Raw genomic sequence first — 19878 nt, forward strand, 5'->3', positions numbered from 1 at the left:
CAATGCTGTCATATTATATAAAATCATCGATTTGTTCCACAATGGATTATAATAAATGAAAAATACAAATGTCAATACGTTCGAACAATGGGTATTGATTTTAATGATATCATTTTTATTAGGAGAACAATAGACTATCAAATAAAATACTTATGTAGAAATTTAAGAAGTAAAATTTCTACAAACATAATATATTTAAACATGTAATAGAAAATTGATTGGCTTATGGTTTCCTATTTCGATTCTAAATATGTTACATAATAAGGCGGTTTTATGTAAATTGAATATAGAATAAATAATGATGTCTCAACACATCGTAAAGCTGTCGGCGTAAAGATTTGAGATGAATTCGGAAATCGTTTGAAAAAATCATTTTATTTAAATTGATATTTTTTATCTATATATATATATATGTGTGGCTCTATCCTATGCATTCACAAACTATTCATTCAAATAAGATTAATAGTAATTGTATTTGGAGAACTTCATGTAATTAAAATTAACATACATTCATTGACTGCTTGTATGTTTTTTACTTTTTCGCTGGCGATATAATCTCATTCTTTGAACAGCTGTAATATCTATCATGCCTAAAAAATATTTTCCATTTTAATAACTACATAGATTTATAGAAACTACGCATAATATAGAAATTATTTCTAATCAATAAATTAACGTTTAATACACGACACAAATGCTTAATTTGTTTTATTATTTCAAAGGATCCTTAATTTTCACCTTTTTCCAAAAAGAGTACAACTTTCGTTTTTGTTCTTTGGCCTTTTTGATAATGTGAAGAGTTGTATATTTTGTAATATGGTTTATCCTTTATTTGATAACGGTAGTATTTTATTTAATAATATTATCATTTTCCCAAGACATGAGATAATATAATAAATATATTTTATTTTTATTGTTACAGAATGTAATAATATAGTAGATTTCTCAATAAGTGCCGTTAGAATTTGTGCTCAATACTTCACAACATTCCATAGTAAGTCGTTTGAATTATTATTATAAACAAAGGACAATGCCTCAGGTGTGATTACAATGACGCCCTCAGTTCTTGTCCAGTGACAAATACCAGTTGTTTCATCTTTTATTATTCAATTGAAACTTTCAAATTGTTTTAATAGAGGTTAAGGTAATGAAAATTCTACTCATAGTAATCAGATGGTAACCAGCACCATTCCTAAATTACATTTTTGGAAAAAATTTCTTTGTTTTTAAAAAAAAACAGGTCGCTCGATCATCTCCTCATCGAAGGACTTTTAAATTCTTGAAATCCATTCAGGCGTTCAAATTTTTCGAATCAACAACTTAAAATTATTCATTTTTTACAAAATATAGGTTAATATCTAAACTTGCACATCTCTTACGTATCTAATCACACTACTGACATAAAATTTTTAATACCTTTGATTAAAAATCTGAAGATTTGTACGATTTTGTGCATAATACGTTCGATGTTATAACAAGTTGCATAATAAAATATGCAAATATAAATAAATTATGTTGATCTTTGGCTAATTGAGAATTTTATTATGCTCTTAAGCAATTTTATCTAAAAATAAATTTTATCTGTTAATTGAGCAATGTTATAAATCTTCGAAGTAGCTTTGGGCTATATTGGATTACTTAAGATATAAACAGTGGATTGTTGTTCGTTATAATGTAGGAAATTATGAAATTTTCTGTTACAATAAGTAAATATGTATTTAAATTGAGTGATGTGCATAGTATTTTTTGCAAATGTGCTATTTTATACAAGACTTTTCAAAGCTTTCTTCATCTCCACGCGTTCTTCGTCAAAATTCCTAGACGTGACTATAAAACGGTTGGTAATAATTTTAGCAATTTGTTATTTAATAGCTCACTATAAACTACTCTCTAACAATACTCCGGCTATCAAACTAAGAATTTCTATCACCATATGTTCAAAACTCCTCAAGCTTTTGAATCACAATTTTTTAAATTTTGAAACCAAATTATTCTATTATATTTCAATTTGTCAATTCCTGCAACATTAATCGTTTACCTATTACTCAATAGAATAAAACAATCACCTTCTTGCAAGTCTTGTTGCACATTTTTCTCTCATTTCCAAACAATTAAATTGCAAGTCAAGAAATTTTAGTACTCGATTTGTAACTTCAACATATTGCACAATTATATAATGGTTCTATGGGTAATTTTCATATGTCACTTCGAAAGATGAGGAAGGCGACTGCCTAATTATGGTGGACATATCGGTTGGGTAATAGAAGGAAATAAATAGTAAATTTTATTACTGCGAATTTTATAAGTGTTGCTGGACAGCAGGTTAAATACTCATCATCCAAAGATAATTAAATTATTTTTTTTATTTTTTTATTCAACAGTAATCAGAACTTAACGAGTCCTGTGAGCTGCTCCTAAACTACGAGCATTTTATTGATGGCAACCCAAAGATTTGCATTAATCTATGTCATGCATTTATCAGCCCAATTTCTGTAATATACGACCCCCAATAAAATCTTTAATATTTGTTCTAACATATAACATAAATTCATTCAATATCTTATCTTTTCATTTTACTTTACTCTAATAGATTCACACATCCAAATTTTCTTCGCGGTGCCAGAATTTCTTGCGACATATTTTCGGTCAAGTTTTTATCATAAGCGTGTACAAAAAAACTATTTTATTGGAATATAAACATAAAAACTATATGTATTAGAATAAATCCATGGGACGATCTTATCTCATATTATAAAAAATAAATAAAATAATAATAAAATTATAGAGTCATAAGTTACGTTTAAATACGATAAAAGCTAGATAGAAAATATGTTACAAGAAATACTGGCGTCGTGTAATATACGATCCTCCATTAAAATTTTTAATATTTGTTTTTTTTTTAAACTTATAACATAAATTTATTCAATATCTTATCCTTTCATTTTACTTTACTTTAATAGATTCACACCTCCAAATTTTCTTCCGCCTAAAGCCCGGTGCCAGAATTTTTTGTGACATATTTTCCGTCAAGTTTTATCAAAAGGTAGTATAAATCAATGTGACTATCTTATCTCATATTTATAAGAAATAAATAAAATAATAATAATGAAAAAAATAATAAAATTATAGAATCATAATTTACGATAAAAGCTTGATAAAAAATATGTTACAAGAAATACTGGCGTCGTGCTTATCGGGTTTAAATTTGTTTTTTACGAATTTGTCTCCCTATCTGAATATTTCGTGAGCGAATAAAGTTTCTTTGTATTTTTTTAATAAAATGAGACATTGTTCTAAAACACATCGCCATATGTGACTATTTTATAATTTATTCGTGATGTACAGTCATACATAAGTGATTTGTATTCAGTCGTTGTTCGAGGGAAATCGTGAGGTGATAAACATTTTGAACTTTGCTGCATTGTGGCGCCTTTTACACTGTTAATAAAAAAATATAGTAAAAGATATAATTTTTATAATATTACTACGTAAGATAGATTTTTCGCAAGGTAATTATATTTATTTAATAAATCGCGTTTTCATTAGCATTACTGTTGAAACTTTTTATTTCTTGCACTGCATTCATGATTAATGCAACTGTGATGACAAGAAAAATCTTCCAGAAAAACACGATTTTAAATGTTCTATTTTTAAATGCTATAGAGCAAAATAATAAGCAATGAGTTAATTTGTTTCCATTTTCCTCCTTAGTCCTTTATACATCATGTTCTAAAATTTCTTAGTCATTAGCCCACCTGTTTATTTACACTTAATTTTGAACCTGCGTCCACCTGGCACCTGGCGTTTGAATCCTAGTACAAGATGGTCTTTCGATGTTTACTCGATTTAAAAGACAAGACGCGTATTAAAACAATGGACAAAGCAGGAAAAAGTGACAGGAAGCACGCCAACTGCTCATCCTGAGCCAGGTGAGGTCAATTGACCAACTTTGGTAAAAATTAATTCGAAACGTATTAAGATTTGGTGGTAGATTTTATTCTGTGAACGGTGAGATATAAATAGAGCAGATATTTTTTTAATATGAAAATTTAAAAATCGTTCGAAAGATATTAGTTGGGAATTGTACTGATTAGTTTTTGGTAAAGATCGGCCGGGCCGTTTTCTTGTAATAAAGTGTTAAAAAAAATTTTTTCGACGATTTTTATTATTTTTTTGGACGGTAGATACCATAGTCTTCTAGATCATACTGAAATATTACGGCTCTACGGCAATGTGTTTAACTTTAAAAATTCGTCAAAGTTTGCTATTTCAGAAATTTAAAAGCCATTGGATGTATCTGGATGAGGTCTATCGTTTGTCATTTTTGTTCAATGATCTGCCAAGCCGTTTCTTTGTAATTTGGAAATGTTAAACTTTTCGTTCACATTTAAGCTCATACTACCGAATCGATTTTAAAAAATCAAAAACTGTTCGAAAGATATTAGTTGGTTATGATACTGATTAGTTTTAAGTAAAAATCTACCTAGTCGTTTTCTTGTAATTAACTGTTGAGAAAAAAAAATAAGCCGATTTTTATAGAACATTTTTTAGCGATATATATCATAGTTTTATAGAACTTACTGATTTATTACGGCCTTACGACTAGTAGTTTAATTTTAAAAATTCATCAAAGTTTGAGAAAATGAGTAGTTTCTTTGACGTTAGCTAAAATTAAAATTAGACGATTTACTTGGTATAACAATAGAGTACTTGGTCTTAATGAACATTCTAAACCATTAAAGTCCTACGGAAACTGGTTCAAATATAAAAATTGTTGATTTTTGAAAATTTGCTTTTAGAAAATACTCCGAGTCAAAGTGTTCGTTCGTTTTCAATTATGCGTAATAAATCCACTCGGAATACTTTTAATGACACATAAATTAATTTATTTTTTATTGATTAAGTTGATTATTTAAACATATCGGGAAGTTTATGTAACTTGCCTCAAGGCAAAATACCAAACCAACTAGTTTTTTTTAGTATCTTTATACTAAATATTTTGTCATCTTGTAATCACAGGTATTCTATTGTAACGACAATATCTTCTAATTCGATACAATATCTTCTAATTCGATACAATATAAATGTATATTCAAAGTATAATAATTATAATTACCAGTTTAAAAGAGATTTTGCAGCCATATACCTGCGTATCTACCTGTTCGCGCGCATGGCATAGACTTCAGGCAATGAAGGCTAAGTAATTGCGGGTTATTTACGAATAAAAATATATTTTAGGGGACACCCGGGTTTGAACCGGGGACCTCTCGATCTGCAGTCAAATGCTCTACCACTGAGCTATATCCCCTATACAAATCTTGTTCTGAATGACAATATTTAAATGAACAATTAATGCCTACACATCGCCCACGTTATCAACTTTTGAAGATAAGATAAGACGATTACAATAGAGAGTAAATATGTTTTGGAGAGCAAATATTATTATCTTATGATGTAGATAATTAATTATAAAATTAGTCTAAGTGTAGATTAATTCCAGGATAGTATTTTTGCTTCGTGTAAAAAAATAATAAAGAATTGATGATTCTTCTGTTTTGATTATAACACTGTGGAACTACGAATGGGATGTTGCTGAATTATTATTAATGCACGATATGGTTCTTGTTTTTTGCGATTGAATCATCAAACAATAGGCATCTATAAAATAATATTATTTTTGACTAAATGGAATGTTATTCAATTCTTGTTCGAACTTTATCTCTGCTCTGGATGTCAAAACAGTCACTTTTGCCAAAACAATTCCGGCAGTCTGTTGATAGTCATTATGATGTTGATAGAAATATTATCATTAAGATATCTTAATATTTCAATCTAAGGTCGAAGTAATTGTCCATCTTTCGATTTGCCGTTTTCGAAGTTGCCGCCATTTTCCCGAAAATACAAAATTGCCCTCAGCGGTGAAAGGACCGCCTGTTACGTGCTCTTATATAGTTGTTATAAATAACTAAATATCATGAGAATTCTTCATACTTAATGCCTCATTCTTCATTATTATCGATACGTAATAAAGATATCTTCCGGGCGAATTGATTCGAAACTCTTGGGCGCCGATTAAAGGTCGGGGATATGATGTCCAATTTTGAAAGTGATGATTTTTGGCTTTTATATGATGTTTATGATTAATTGAACCAAGTGGCTTCAACAAAGTAAGAGGAACTTTCAGAAATTGTACTTACGAGAATTTTGTGGAAAGGAATTGTTTTTTATCAGTTTGGAACCATTTGAGCCCTTGGGAGCAAGGAAAGTAGAAAATGTCCATATTAAGGACCACCCTAATGTATATGTATTTTAACCAAAATTTGATTTTTGATCATTTTCATAAAAACTGCTGCACTGATTTCAGACATTTAATAACCATTTGATAAAACTCAATAGGGATTCGCGTTGATTGGTTCTGCAAATGGCATTACCAATAAAATATTTATAGTATAGCAAGAAAGTAATTTAATATTCCAAATATATTTTATATAATCCCATGATTATTTTCAATTATTCATGTCATTGATTCTGTTTCCTGCTTGCTTTTTCAGTACTTCCTCACTTTGTCCAAGATTAATTTTGCTTCAACTAAAATCAAAAAGTCTCCAAAAAATGATTGTAAAGTGACTCCTGCTGTTACAAAAAAGTACATTATTGATTCAATGTCAATTTACAATGTAATTAACAATGCTTTAGGCAAAAATCATCGTCATTATAAGGAAAATTCAAGCACCTCAAATTATTCATGCTAGCGGGCGCGTATGAAGGTTCTCTTGTTAGCAATTACTGCTTCTTCAAACCATGAATCCGGTTCAGCAAAAGTAAAAATGCGAATCATTTGCACAAGGATTTTATTTGTTTTACATATTTTTTGCCGGATTAGTTGCGGAACGTACCAGATTTTTTTTTGCATACGCCCTTGCAAAGTAATCTAACTGCTCTCCTATTGTTGAATAAAGTTGGTGTAGTTTTGAAAAAGTATGCTACTTAATTATCACTGTACGGTTTTTGTATGTGACGAGGTCAATAATTCCAGATTCTATAAATCGATTTAAAACTGGCCTCAACATTGTTAGGAAATCAGTAACGGTACTTTAGTATAAGAATTATATGCGTTGTATAGGTTTAACGACATATTGCATTTAAATAAGAGTTTATAATATTATGTTATGTAACTCAAAGTTACATGAATAGTTTTAAAACACGAATGAGCACGATCATAAATTTACAGATTTCCATAAATTTTCTTTCTAAAATTGCTGTGGACCTTGGGTAAAAATTGATTGAACCGTTCTCGTTATTTCGTAATAGACAGAAATTTGTTATTAGACTTATATATTTTATAGACATAGATATATATTTTATTGGATAGGAATAGTTAATATTTTATTTACGGCCCTACAACTACTCGTTTAGCTTTAAAAATTCGTCAAAGTTTGCAAAAATTAGTATGGGCTTTTTGGCATTTGTCAAAATTAGAAATCGACGTTTGCTCAAAAACGCCTGAACCGATTTCAGAAATTGAAAAACCATTTGATGTATCTCGATGATGATTATCGTTTCTCAGTTCTGTGCGACGATCGGTCGAGCCGTTTCTTTGCAATTTGTAAATAAATGTTAAACTTTTCGTCCACATTTAAGCTCATATTACCGAATCGATTTTAAAAATTCAAAAACTGTTCCAAAGATATTATAGTTGGGGATGATACTGATTAGTTTTAGGTGAAAATCTACCGAGCCGTTTTCTTGTAATTAACTGTTGAAAAAAAATTAAGCCGATTTTCCTGGAACTTTTTTTGGCGATATATATCTTGGTCTTATAGAACTTACTGATATATTACGGTCTTACGGCAAGTAGTTTAATTTTAAAAACTCATCAAAGTTTGAGAAAATAAGTAGTTCTTTTGGCATTTAAAGTTAAAATTAGACGATTTACTTGGTCTATGTGAACGTCGATTATTTACACAAATCAGGAAGTTCATGTAACTTGTCTCAAGGCAAAATACTAATACCAACTAGTTAAATATTTTACTCGATTCGGAAATATAGGAGGTGTTTTCTTTCCCAGGGATTCTGAATTAGAAGAACAATCTTTTCATACATGGGAGTTGCTTTCTTGTTAGAAATCTAACTATTTCAGACTAAATCTAACTATTTAAAAGTGTGACTATTATTCATCCAAAAGTCATGTTAGTATTTAGAATTTTGCAATCGTTACAGAGTGATTATTCATATCCAAAAATTTTCAAACAATAGATGATAAATTTATTCGCTCATATTATGTTGCACGTTCTTCAAGCGTATCATATTTGTAATTATCACATTTTCGAATACTCTTTGAAATAACATTGTACTCATCTTTGAAATAAGATTTATTGTAATATGAATTATGGATGTGTAATCTATAAAATATTTTAAATTTGAAACGCTTGAACTACAACTATTTTGAACTTCGTCTTCTATGAGCTTTCTTGACACTAATATTGAGATCTTTAACCTTAAGCGGAAATTTGTTATTATACTGCTTGGTATCGAGTTGGCCAAGTTTGGGATCGAATCTGGGACTCCACCACAGTTTGTGATTTCAATAGACCAATATTTATGGGTAGCATTTTATAATTTCAAATTTCTTACTCTAATTATTACCTATCTATTCCATCAGTCTATTTATATCTGTTATCCACCTGTGCAAATTTGTTCCACATATTTACCTACTTTTGCATATTTTGACCATAAGCACGTCTATAATTAACATTATTCCGACACGATTACATGCATAGATAATTTTAATCCTTTTGAAATGCACCTGCAGGCATATTTCTAATTGAATGCAATATTCAATTTTACTAACTTTAAATTTCATTTCGTTCGTGCTCTAGATTAGATGTTTTGATTAAATTGCATGCATTCGCGAATTTTGTGAAAGTTAGTTTACAAAACTTACACAGGTAATAATTTATAATTCACAGGTAATTATGAATATTTAATTTGGAAATGGAATCATAAGTATATTTTAAAATGCAAGCCTTAATAAAGTTTTTTCAGCTCTACATTTTTTATCTCTACATTACCTATGTTGACTTAAAAAAAAGATATCTTTCCGTCTCGAATTTTGATGAAGTTAGGCATTTGTAATTTTGTTTCAAACTTGATTAATTGATGTAAAATTGATTTTGATAGGTTTTCTTCGTACAGTGGCTAAACAAATTTTGGATCTTTTAAATTGAAATCACTTCATAAGCAGGCAGTTGCTTTTGTTTAAATTCAAAGAGAGTTATCCTCTTTGTTGTTCTCACCAACTTGGGAACGAATTTTTTTAAGATATCATTTTTTTTTATAACAAAATGATATAATATAAATTGATATATCAGTATAATAATTTAAATTAGCATTTTACAGAAGATTTGTAACTGTTGATCTATTCTTTACCTGCGTATCTACCTGTTCGGGCGCGTGCCATAGATTTGTGGCAATGTTTCCCAAGGAATTGCGGGTTATTTTCTAATAAAAATATATTTTAGGGGACACCCGGGTTTGAACCGGGGACCTCTCGATCTGCAGTCGAATGCTCTACCACTGAGCTATATCCCCTATACAAATATTATTCTGAATGACAATATTTAAATGGTTAATTAATGCCTACACATCGCCCACGTTATCAACTCCAAGATAAAACGACTTGTAATACAAAAATACGGAGTATAAATATTTTGACAAGTCAAATATTATTATCTTATGTTTTAGATAATTAATTATAAATATAGCTTAATTGTAGCTCAATAGCAGGGCCGCATTCTAGCTTCAAACCTGCTTCGAAAATATAAGGAAACTTATGATTTTTCGGTTTTAAAGTATATTCAGGAATTTATTTATTTATTTTAATTCTGTTGAAATTACTTTTAATTTCAATTTTAATTTAAGATCTACAAAACATACAAATTTTTGAAATATTTGAAAGCATTCATGCTTTGCACGATTTCCAACATCAGACGCTCCAAAGTTTATTATCTGTGAAATTACTGTGTTATAATTAAAAAAATGTTATATCTTTGCATATTTTAATAATAAATCGTAAAAATGCACCCGAATAATGAAATTACATTTAATGTACATATTGTAATCGTAAAATTCAAAATGGGCAGAAGATTTTGTAATTTCAAAGTGTTTTTTCCTGCACATTTGTATACACATTTATATAATAAATTATAAATTATAAATTATATATTTATAATAACATTAAAAATTATAAGTATAATATTTAAAAACAATATTGTAATTAAAGTCATACTTTAAATATGACATGATCGGTTTGTCATTGCAATTAGCATTTAGAAATGAACCTTTATTAGAGAAATGAAGTAATTGCTTATTAATAAATTTGTTCGCACAGTGGATTATGTTAAACAACGCCTAAACAAATATTGTTTTTGCAACTTCGCTCATCATGTAATTGTGTTTGAAGAACTTCATGTAATTAAAATTAACATACATTCATTAACAACTTGTATTTGTTTTTACTTTTTTGCTGGCGATATAATCTCATTTTTTGAACAGCTGTAATATCTGTCTTGCCTAAAAATATTTTTCATTTTAATTTATAGAAACTACGAATAATATAGAAATAGTTTCTAATCCATAAACTTACATTTAGTTCACGAAACAAATGTATAAATTTGTTTTATTATTTTTAATAAAGAAGCCTAAAGAAGTTTTCAAAACTTGGTAGGAAAAATTAACTGTTAGTGGTATAAATTTTTAGATTCCAAATATTATAACTTTCCTGTATCTAATACTACCTTGTACAATCTAGCATTATTCAGCTAATTGTTAGTAAATCCAACTTTGTAATTAAATTTTTTTGAGTCGTATCCACCAAAACCTATTACAAGATCTTCTAAATCTTCATTTATATCTTCTTATTACATGTCATCTAGGACAGCTGTCGTCGTTAGTTTAGCAAGAGTAATTTTAAATGAATTTCTGTCACAAATCTCAGCTGACACATATCCAAAGATTGTACTTGTGACCTATACCAGATTGCAAGATCACTTTGTCTGCAACCTTTAAATCATATTTTATTATAACATCAGTTAATACTTACCCACACCATTGAAGAAGATCATGCCTCATAGAAATAGTCATTGGTTGGGATAATAGATATTATTACAAATGCAGAAGAGGAAATATATCTAATAATTAAGATCTGCCTGGAATCTTTGTGAAATCTGAGACAATTTCATTTGGATTCTTAAATAATTACGTACTGTGTTTAGACTCTGATTTATTAGATTTGTCTATTATTATTATGAGTCAGCACATCAGTATTGCTGTCAGACACAACTATTAGCAATAGACAAATAACGATCGCGTTTAGCAGTAAATTACACTGCATTATTGGCCAAGTTCTACTACAACATTATCTATAATCCGAATTCCATCTGTTTGTAATGCAACAATGTTGACAAACGGTTAATTTAAATTGAAATCAAAGCTGTTGGTCGGATTTACGATTGCAAAACAAGACAGGCAATTTGCGATCTCATTACAATTCGCCTTTTGCGTTAAATGTAGCTGATTGCTGCCATACACGTTATTTTAAAGGAATTACAGAAAACGCGACATCGCGTGCATCATGTTATGACTTTTATGAAAAATACACAAGGAAATATGCGACAATCTTAAGAAGACCAGAGCAATTTGTAAATGACCCTCTAGGACGTCGATCAATGTTTCTCAAAGTTACTCCCAAATCTTGGTAGATGGATAAGTTTTGTGATTTTTCAGAGTTACCCCCAAATCGTGGTAGATGGACAATATTTGTGATTTTTCAAAGTTACCTCCAAATTATGGTAGATGGGCAATTTTGGTGATTTCTCAAAGTTACCCTTAAATCATGGTAGATAGATAGGTTTGTTTGATAATTATTAACTACATCATTTGGTACCATTAAAGAGTACGGTACCATCATCTGGTACAATTCATTGAGTACTTTTTATGATAGTAGGGTGAAGTTGTTTAGGTCGTGCCTCAGCTATTTTTTCTCTGATAATTATTAACTACAATGTAGAGTATTTTCAAAGTAAATAGAAGAAATTTAGGATAAGTACATCTATTCTGACACAACTACTGCTCGTTAAAAGTATTATATTCATTCTACACAAACAATCTAGGTTTATAAGTATCTTTCTATACCATTTTGTTTTTTTTTTTAATTAAAATTTTGAGAAACAGTATTCTCTATAATTACAGTTGCAACTAAAAACATATATTGATTCTTCGAAAATGCTTGAAGCTAAACGTTCTTGTAATAGTCGCTAATCATGCAAAAACGTATATGGCTACCTTATATTCATGTCTGGATATATCATATTTGAATTGGCAATTTATGCTAATTTAATTGTTAGAACAAGCATAAACAAAGTTTACATATATAGGAATATTTTATAAGTCAATGTGCAATTTTGGAAACCAGGTAAAAGATAGGTATAGATAATGTTCTCTAGATGTGTTTAATAATCCTTTAAAAATTTTGACCAGTTAAGATTTTTGATCATTTTTCTACGATTTTCTGATTTTCTATATTAGACCGAAAGAATCCTTCCTATATCTTTTATTTGTCATAAAATGCAAATCGGCTTTGACTATATGTCGCGAATAGGATACATAAATATTTTAATGCCTATGAGCTTGCATATAAAATCATCCAATAAATTCCAAATACCAGTTTGAATTTTATATCTTTATGTTTACATTTGTATAAGTTTTGATAAACACAGAAGGAATTGCCATGAAATCGAATTTGTTTGGGTTAAAAATATTGATGTTATCATCAGTACCATTTATTTAAGTCATACGAACAATACCTTTGTAATATCTCAAACCTTAATCTTATATTTTTTTAAGATCTTCTGTGTGCAATGTCAACCATTTATGGAACCTGATGGTGAAGTTATTTTTTTTTAATTATTCATAAGCTTTGAATACAAAGCACAATAATCCGTGGTGAATACTGTCTTTATCCATAGGTAATAAATAAAAATATAGAAAAAAAATCTATATCCTTTTCTCTAATAAAAAGTCTTTTTCTCGATAAAATTGACTTCATATCTTCAGCATATGAACGGATATTAGTTTCACGGTTGCCTAAAAAAAAGTGATCAATTTCAACAGGATATGTGTAAGTTCTAGTCTTTGTCTTGGATCAATATTATAGAATATATAATAACTAATTACACATCATAAAATGCACCTATTTCACACAAAAACCAACAGTTTTTTATACTAGTTATATTATATTTATACATCTTTTAGACAACATTTTTATTTACTGAGAATATTTTGGTGCTACAGCTATCTCATTCCCTGAACTACCATTATAAGACATTGACAACTGGGTACCATCTGAAGAAATTGAAGCCATGGAAGCACTAGTTTTCATGACATTGGGTTTTTCAGGATGACTAATTACTGTTGAACTTTGTCTTATAAAATTTTCTCTCTTCAGGATTGCGTTTGGTATTGGCATAGTTGATGTTTGTTGGGCATTTGCCAGTTCTTCGTCGTTGACGATACCTGGGAAAAATTACATATTGTAGCTAAAATGTAAAAAATGTCATTTATTTTTTTCTTCTTACGGAAAACTGCAGCTTTAATTCGACTCTGAACCTGCGTCGGAAAAGTATTTACAGTCTCCCCCATATTTATGAAAAAATTGATGATATTCGTGTGGGCCTTATCATTTGAAGCCTTTTTCTGGAACTCTAGATACCTCAGTGCTAGGTCATTATTTGAGACAGACCCCAAACTTGAGGAAGTTGTCGAATGTCGGTCTTCCAAATCTGATCTCGTGGTTTCTTCTGGGCCAGAATCAGTAAATTCTACTGGTTCGCTTAAATCCTGGTCGGCGGCATCTATCTGTTCGCTGATATTTTCTTCATTTTCAGCCAGATTTAAGGCTTCTCTGTAATAGATAATTAAATTTTGTCATTGTGATACCTTTGCATCGTGAATAATTTTTGCAATTGCACCAAGTTTAATGGACGGTCTGGAGTCTGGAGATACAAAAGATTATTGTAATTTTTATAAATTATCTTATGTACTATCTGATACTGCTATCATTGCATTAACGTTCACATAAAAAAGAAAATGATTCATAGATCAAGCTATGTGCAGGGCTTGATAAATAAAAGAAATATTAAAGTATGGCTTCAATTTTTTAGGCAAGATAGATATTAAAGCTGTTTAAAGAATGAGACTATATCGTCAGCGAAAAAGTAAAAAAATACAAACAGTCAATGAATGTTTGTTAATTTTAATTACATGAAGTTCTTCAAACTCAATTACTACACGATGAGCGAAATTGTGAAAACAATATTTGTTTAGGCGTTATTTAACATAATCCACTATGTGAACGAATTATAGAATTTATTAATCAGAAATTACTTCGTTTCTCTAATGAAGTTTCATTTTTAAATGCTAATTACAATGGCAAACCGATCATGTCATATTAGAAGTATGACTTTAATTACATTATTGTTTTTAAATATTATACATATTTTTAATGCTAATATAAATATATAATTTATAATGTAATTATTATAAAACTGTTTCAGTTAAATACACCAAAAATATTTGAGGTACAAAAACGCTTTCAAGGTATAGCCAAAATTTGCAGTTTCGAGTTGTTTTTAACTATTCCGATGTGTACTGATATTGATACTGAGTTTTTATTCTTAATTTATATTTTTCATAATATTTTATACAATATTATGTACTTAATTACAATTTTAATTGAATACAGTCGATTTAATCAAGCCACATAGCTATACTGAACAAAAATATAGATGTAAGCTTGAATGCATAGAATCTAGGAGAGTATTCAGCGCGCTTCGAATTGAATGTAATAAAGAATTTAAATACAGTAGAACCTCGTTAAGACGATCATTGTAGATACAGTTTCTCGCATAATACGCCACTTCACGGTCCCAGTACTTTAAATCACATTGTTCCTACTCCTCACAGACGGTCCTTGGAAAATTGTTTTAAAGGGGTTAACTGTAGTTGTAATTTGAATTTATGTTTTTATTTAAATTGTAAATATTTATAAACAAATCTAAATATGGACATTTATGAAAAATAAATACTGAAACATTAATAGTTTATTTGTTACAATGTCCGCCGTGAAGGGACATTGTATACTAAAGGGGAATGTTGGAAAAACAACTCAATAGTTGTATATTAAATAGACTATTTCTTCTAGACTATTTCTACTTCATAAAAAATCTGTTATCTCAATCAACTCTCCTCATCAATTACCTAATTGAATTAAACAAATCATCGTAATCGATTTTTAAACTGATTTTTTCACCAATTTTCATAAAAAATTCTTGACGCACGCGTCAACTCAGATTGCCGCCTGTTAAGCGTTAACGTGATAATCAATCATAACCTGTTCGAATGAAAATTTAATTTAATTTTTTTGCGTTTGCTTCTAGCTGAATGAGTTTTCTCAAAGTTGATTATAGATATAAGCGATATTCACAGCCTGTTCGATGTTTATAATGTTGATTTTATATCAAGGAAGAAATTACGAGTGCGATGCGAAATTGAGATTGCGGGCACGTCGACCTGAGCGATACTAAGATAGTGATTAATCAGACATTATGCTATATATGGCAATAATGGTCTTGGGATATACTATTATAAATTTGTTGGACAAAATTACTCAATTTATTGAAATTTCTGCGTAAAAAAGATATATAACAAGTACACGAGCAATCAACGAGACCCTTTCACTTGTATTTTGAAATAAAAAGATTTATATTCGCTCAAATAATACGTGTTAAATAGAGTGTCCGGTGCTTGGTGCCGTCTGGCATTACGGGACTTACCCCTGTATTACATTTTAATAACTCTGTTTGAAGATATTAAAATTGCTTGATTATTGAATTGCCTATTGACTTAAAGAAGTTATACATAAATCTAAATCATTTCTTAAAAAATAATTTACGTAATCATTTGGTCTCCTGATTCATAATTAAACATTTTTAGTTAATTAGTTCTTTTTTTAATGATTCTCACACATTACAGAGTTTAGTCAATTGTTCTGATTATTTGTATAATTTTGTTATCAAAGAAAAAAGGCTAATGCGCATCGAAAAGCTATTTATTCATCTACAAACATAAATTTATCTAGTGTATATTTTAAGCTTTGAATAGATTTAAGTTAAATTCTTAAATAATTTATATACTACTCTCTATGTTTAATTCAACTCAGAATCGATCAACGATTTATTGGATTAACTATCTAGATAATTCATTTATGCTCGATAATCTTTAATTGATCTAAGGATCAATCTTAAGATGAATAGATAATATTCTGTTTAATCTTGATTTTAATTTATATTATTTTCCCATGACGTAGAGTTATGAGAGATGTCCCAGAACTCAACAAGAATTCGAAACGAGGTGAGGGTATTGATCGTAATTGTCTTCAAAAAATTAAAACACAATTTACTTCACGTACTTTGGAAATTATGAGCTTTTGAGAGCAACCTAGAGCTTTGGTTGAAATGTACCCATTTTTAGATTATTTTGATTAATTTTGCTCATTTAAACTTTGGATACTTAATCGTAATAACATTTCTAAAACCACAAACAAACATAATAACACAATTTTCCCAATTTTTCAAGAATTAAGACTTTTGTTGAATTTTGAATTTCAAAATTTTAAAATCGGTTGCTTTAAAAGCTTTGAGACTCCCTTTTTTAAAAAAATGTACTGAAGAGTGTTGGCAAGTTTTATCAGAAAGTTAGTGCTTTTAGTCAAAGTTGTAAAATGGCAAAATACTTTAAGATAAATACTTGAAAATTTATATAGAAATTTATTTATACTGTTCTTAGCATAGGTTTCCCAAATTCCAATAAATAAATTAAAAATTCGCTTTAGGCCACTGCAATATTTTCTTCGTCTATTATTAGATATTTTCTAGCTGTGAATAATATATGCAATTAGTAATTGAAACGACTTACGTTCTAGTTAATACAGAAGATGTCATTTTATCTCCTATGAATGATTTCTTCCTCTTCAGGTATTCGTTTGCTAATCTCAGTGTATAATTTATAATCGATGTCAATCGAAGCCAGTTCTTGCAATATTCTCTATCTGAAATGATACTTTAATTACATTTTTTCTTGATTGATATATCCACTTTCTTTTATCAAGTTGATTAATTGATTATTAACATTGAAGACAATATTAACACTAAAAAACATTATCGGAATTACATTTAAAAACAAGTCCCTACTTGGTAATAGACACAGTTAATTCCAATACGAAAGAACAACTGATTCGTGGAGAAAATCTATTTTGCGTCAAAAGTAAATACGGGGTTACCAATAATTAGCTTATTGGTTTTAAGCTTGTTACAGAAACCTTAGGAACGATGTATCCTTCAGTTTATAAGATTTGATACTGTTCGTCATTGAAAATATTGGGGATATGCTCAAGATCAGAGTGTCCAAGAAATCCAAAGTTAATCATGCTTAATTATTGTCAACCTTATTACCATTACCATTTGCTTGCTATAAACACTTAAGTGATTAAACCAATTAAAATTACCCATTATTTTACAGTTACCATGTTTGCAATTTGCATCTTGCTAATGACAATTTATATTTTGCTCGTTTTAGAGTCCATAGGTAAATTATAATTAACGAAAACAAAATGATCTCCAGCGTTTCAAAGATTCATGTCATGTAACGGTCGAATCGACGGGTAAATTGTATTGCTTGTAATTTTTATTGTGCAGTCAACTAATTGGTAAAGAGTTACTAGATTTAGTTTAATGAGTTTCAAGTAACGAACTAATAAATCAGATGATCTCACTGTGGTTAATTGTACGTGTTAGGTCGAGATTGCTGTAATTTGCACATCATTTCGGATCGGACGATTATATTGATCGATTTAATCGAACGGTAGAACAAAAGATGGTCAAAATTAGTGGGAAATATATGAATTTATAATAATAAAATAGGTAAACATACAGCTATTGAATGCAGTATTTTACCCATTTTTTAAGGCACAATTAATATGAATGACTATGGTATAGCAGCTATTCACTCCAAATATAATAATAAATATGATGATTAACACCAATTGATTTTCGTAGATTTTTTTTACAAATATCCAAAGAATCGTTTAAACAATTTCTGTAATTCATTTTGGTTTTCTATTAATTTCCGTTAATTTTAATCTATTTATTTATTTGTGTTAGACCGTTCTTAATTTACACTTTCAATTTCACCAACATATTTTTTATTTCAATTATGAATAAATCATTTTATAATTTATGAATGAATCATTTTATCATTATGAATAAATCATTTAACTATATGTGAGTGGTATTTTGCCTTAAAGCATGTTGCAAAAACTTTCCGATATCTTAAAAAAATCGACTTATTCAATTAGATTTGACTTCTGACGTATGTAATGATAACACATTTTCATTTTTTCTTTGATGAACTTTTAAATGAAGAACTTTAGAAAGCACTTTTCGTAAGCCTATAATATTTTAAAATACCTAAGATTATGTTATTTTCTTCGTGCAAAGTTGCAACAAATTCGCCAAATAAATAATAATGAGCATGATTACCAATCTGATCTTTTGAACAGTTTTTGAAATAGGCAAAACTTTTGGCAAAAATGTAGAAAAAAAATTTTGTACTTCTTTGCAAGTTTTAAACGTGACTCGTACATATATTGGTTGGTGTCAAAGTATTCAGAATCACTTGATACATCGAGTAAATTCTAAAGTGACCCGTACATACATTGGTTGGTGTCAAACAAATCAGAATGACTTGATACGTTGCGTAAATATAAAACTACAAACTACAAAACTGTAGCAAATCGGTTTTTCTGGCAAGTCTTGTAGTGATACCTTGTTAACACTTTTCCATTTATTGCTATTTTTGATTTGCTTTACTTATTTGTTTTCAATCCCATATTTATTTTCTGTTTCTTCTACTTATCAAACCTATTTTCTGACTACCATGGCATTAAAAATATGTATAATATTTAGAAACAATAAAGTAATTAAAGCCATACTTCAAACATGACATGATCGGTTTGTCATTGTAATTAGCAGTTAGAAATGAACCTTTATTAGAGAAATGAAGTAATTGCTGATTAATAAAATCTATAATATTCGTTCACACAGTGGATTTTGTTAAACAACGCCTAAACAAATCTTGTTTTCGCAACTTCACTCATCATGTAATTGTGTTTGAAGAACTTCATGTAATTAAAATTAACATACATTCATTGACTGCTTGTATTTTTTTTTTACTTTTTCGCTGACGATATAATCTCATTCTTTGAACAGCTGTAATATCTGTTTGCCTAAAAATATTTTCCATTTCAATAACTCTACCTACATATCTGTCTACTAGTCTACCTAATAGTCATTTATCTACCTGTCTGTCTACTTTTCTATGTGTCAATATACCCATATCTACCTACCTGTCTACCTGTTCACCTGATTATCTGTCTACATATCTAACTGTTTACCTGCTCACATGTCTACATATTTACCTACCTGCCAGTTCACTTGTAAACAAAAAGAATTAAGATGAAAGTTTCTCAAACGCTTTTTTCTGAATTGATTTTTTATTTTTCTGAATTCAAGAACCACTGGTCAAAACCAAAACATACAGCACACGCAACCGGTGTCCGTTCACGTTTTAGAATGTGTATATGTTATGTTATTATTGCAGAGCGTTACAGTTAAGCGACCTGCAACGGCCATATCTTGTTATATATTACTTTTGCGTCGGTAATGACCGCCGCGGGTTCTCATTATCAACGCATCAATGATCTAC

The 19878-nt window shown here is 29.2% G+C and overlaps 1 protein-coding gene and 1 non-coding gene across 2 annotated transcripts in view; both read right to left on the minus strand.

Moving 5' to 3' along the window:
* The window catches only part of LOC113383311 (rhophilin-2-like), a 185640-nt gene that overhangs the window by 96033 nt on the left and 69729 nt on the right, over positions 1–19878 (minus strand). The gene's annotated exons all lie outside the window — the stretch shown is intronic.
* On the minus strand, positions 9520–9591 carry Trnac-gca. The gene has a single exon. It is a non-coding gene; the product is annotated as a tRNA-Cys (tRNA).

The sequence above is a fragment of the Ctenocephalides felis genome, unplaced genomic scaffold (assembly GCF_003426905.1).
Source record: "Ctenocephalides felis isolate EL2017-DRISC unplaced genomic scaffold, ASM342690v1 CF-g0.4_SCAFFOLD_03570, whole genome shotgun sequence".
Taxonomy (NCBI): domain Eukaryota; kingdom Metazoa; phylum Arthropoda; class Insecta; order Siphonaptera; family Pulicidae; genus Ctenocephalides; species Ctenocephalides felis.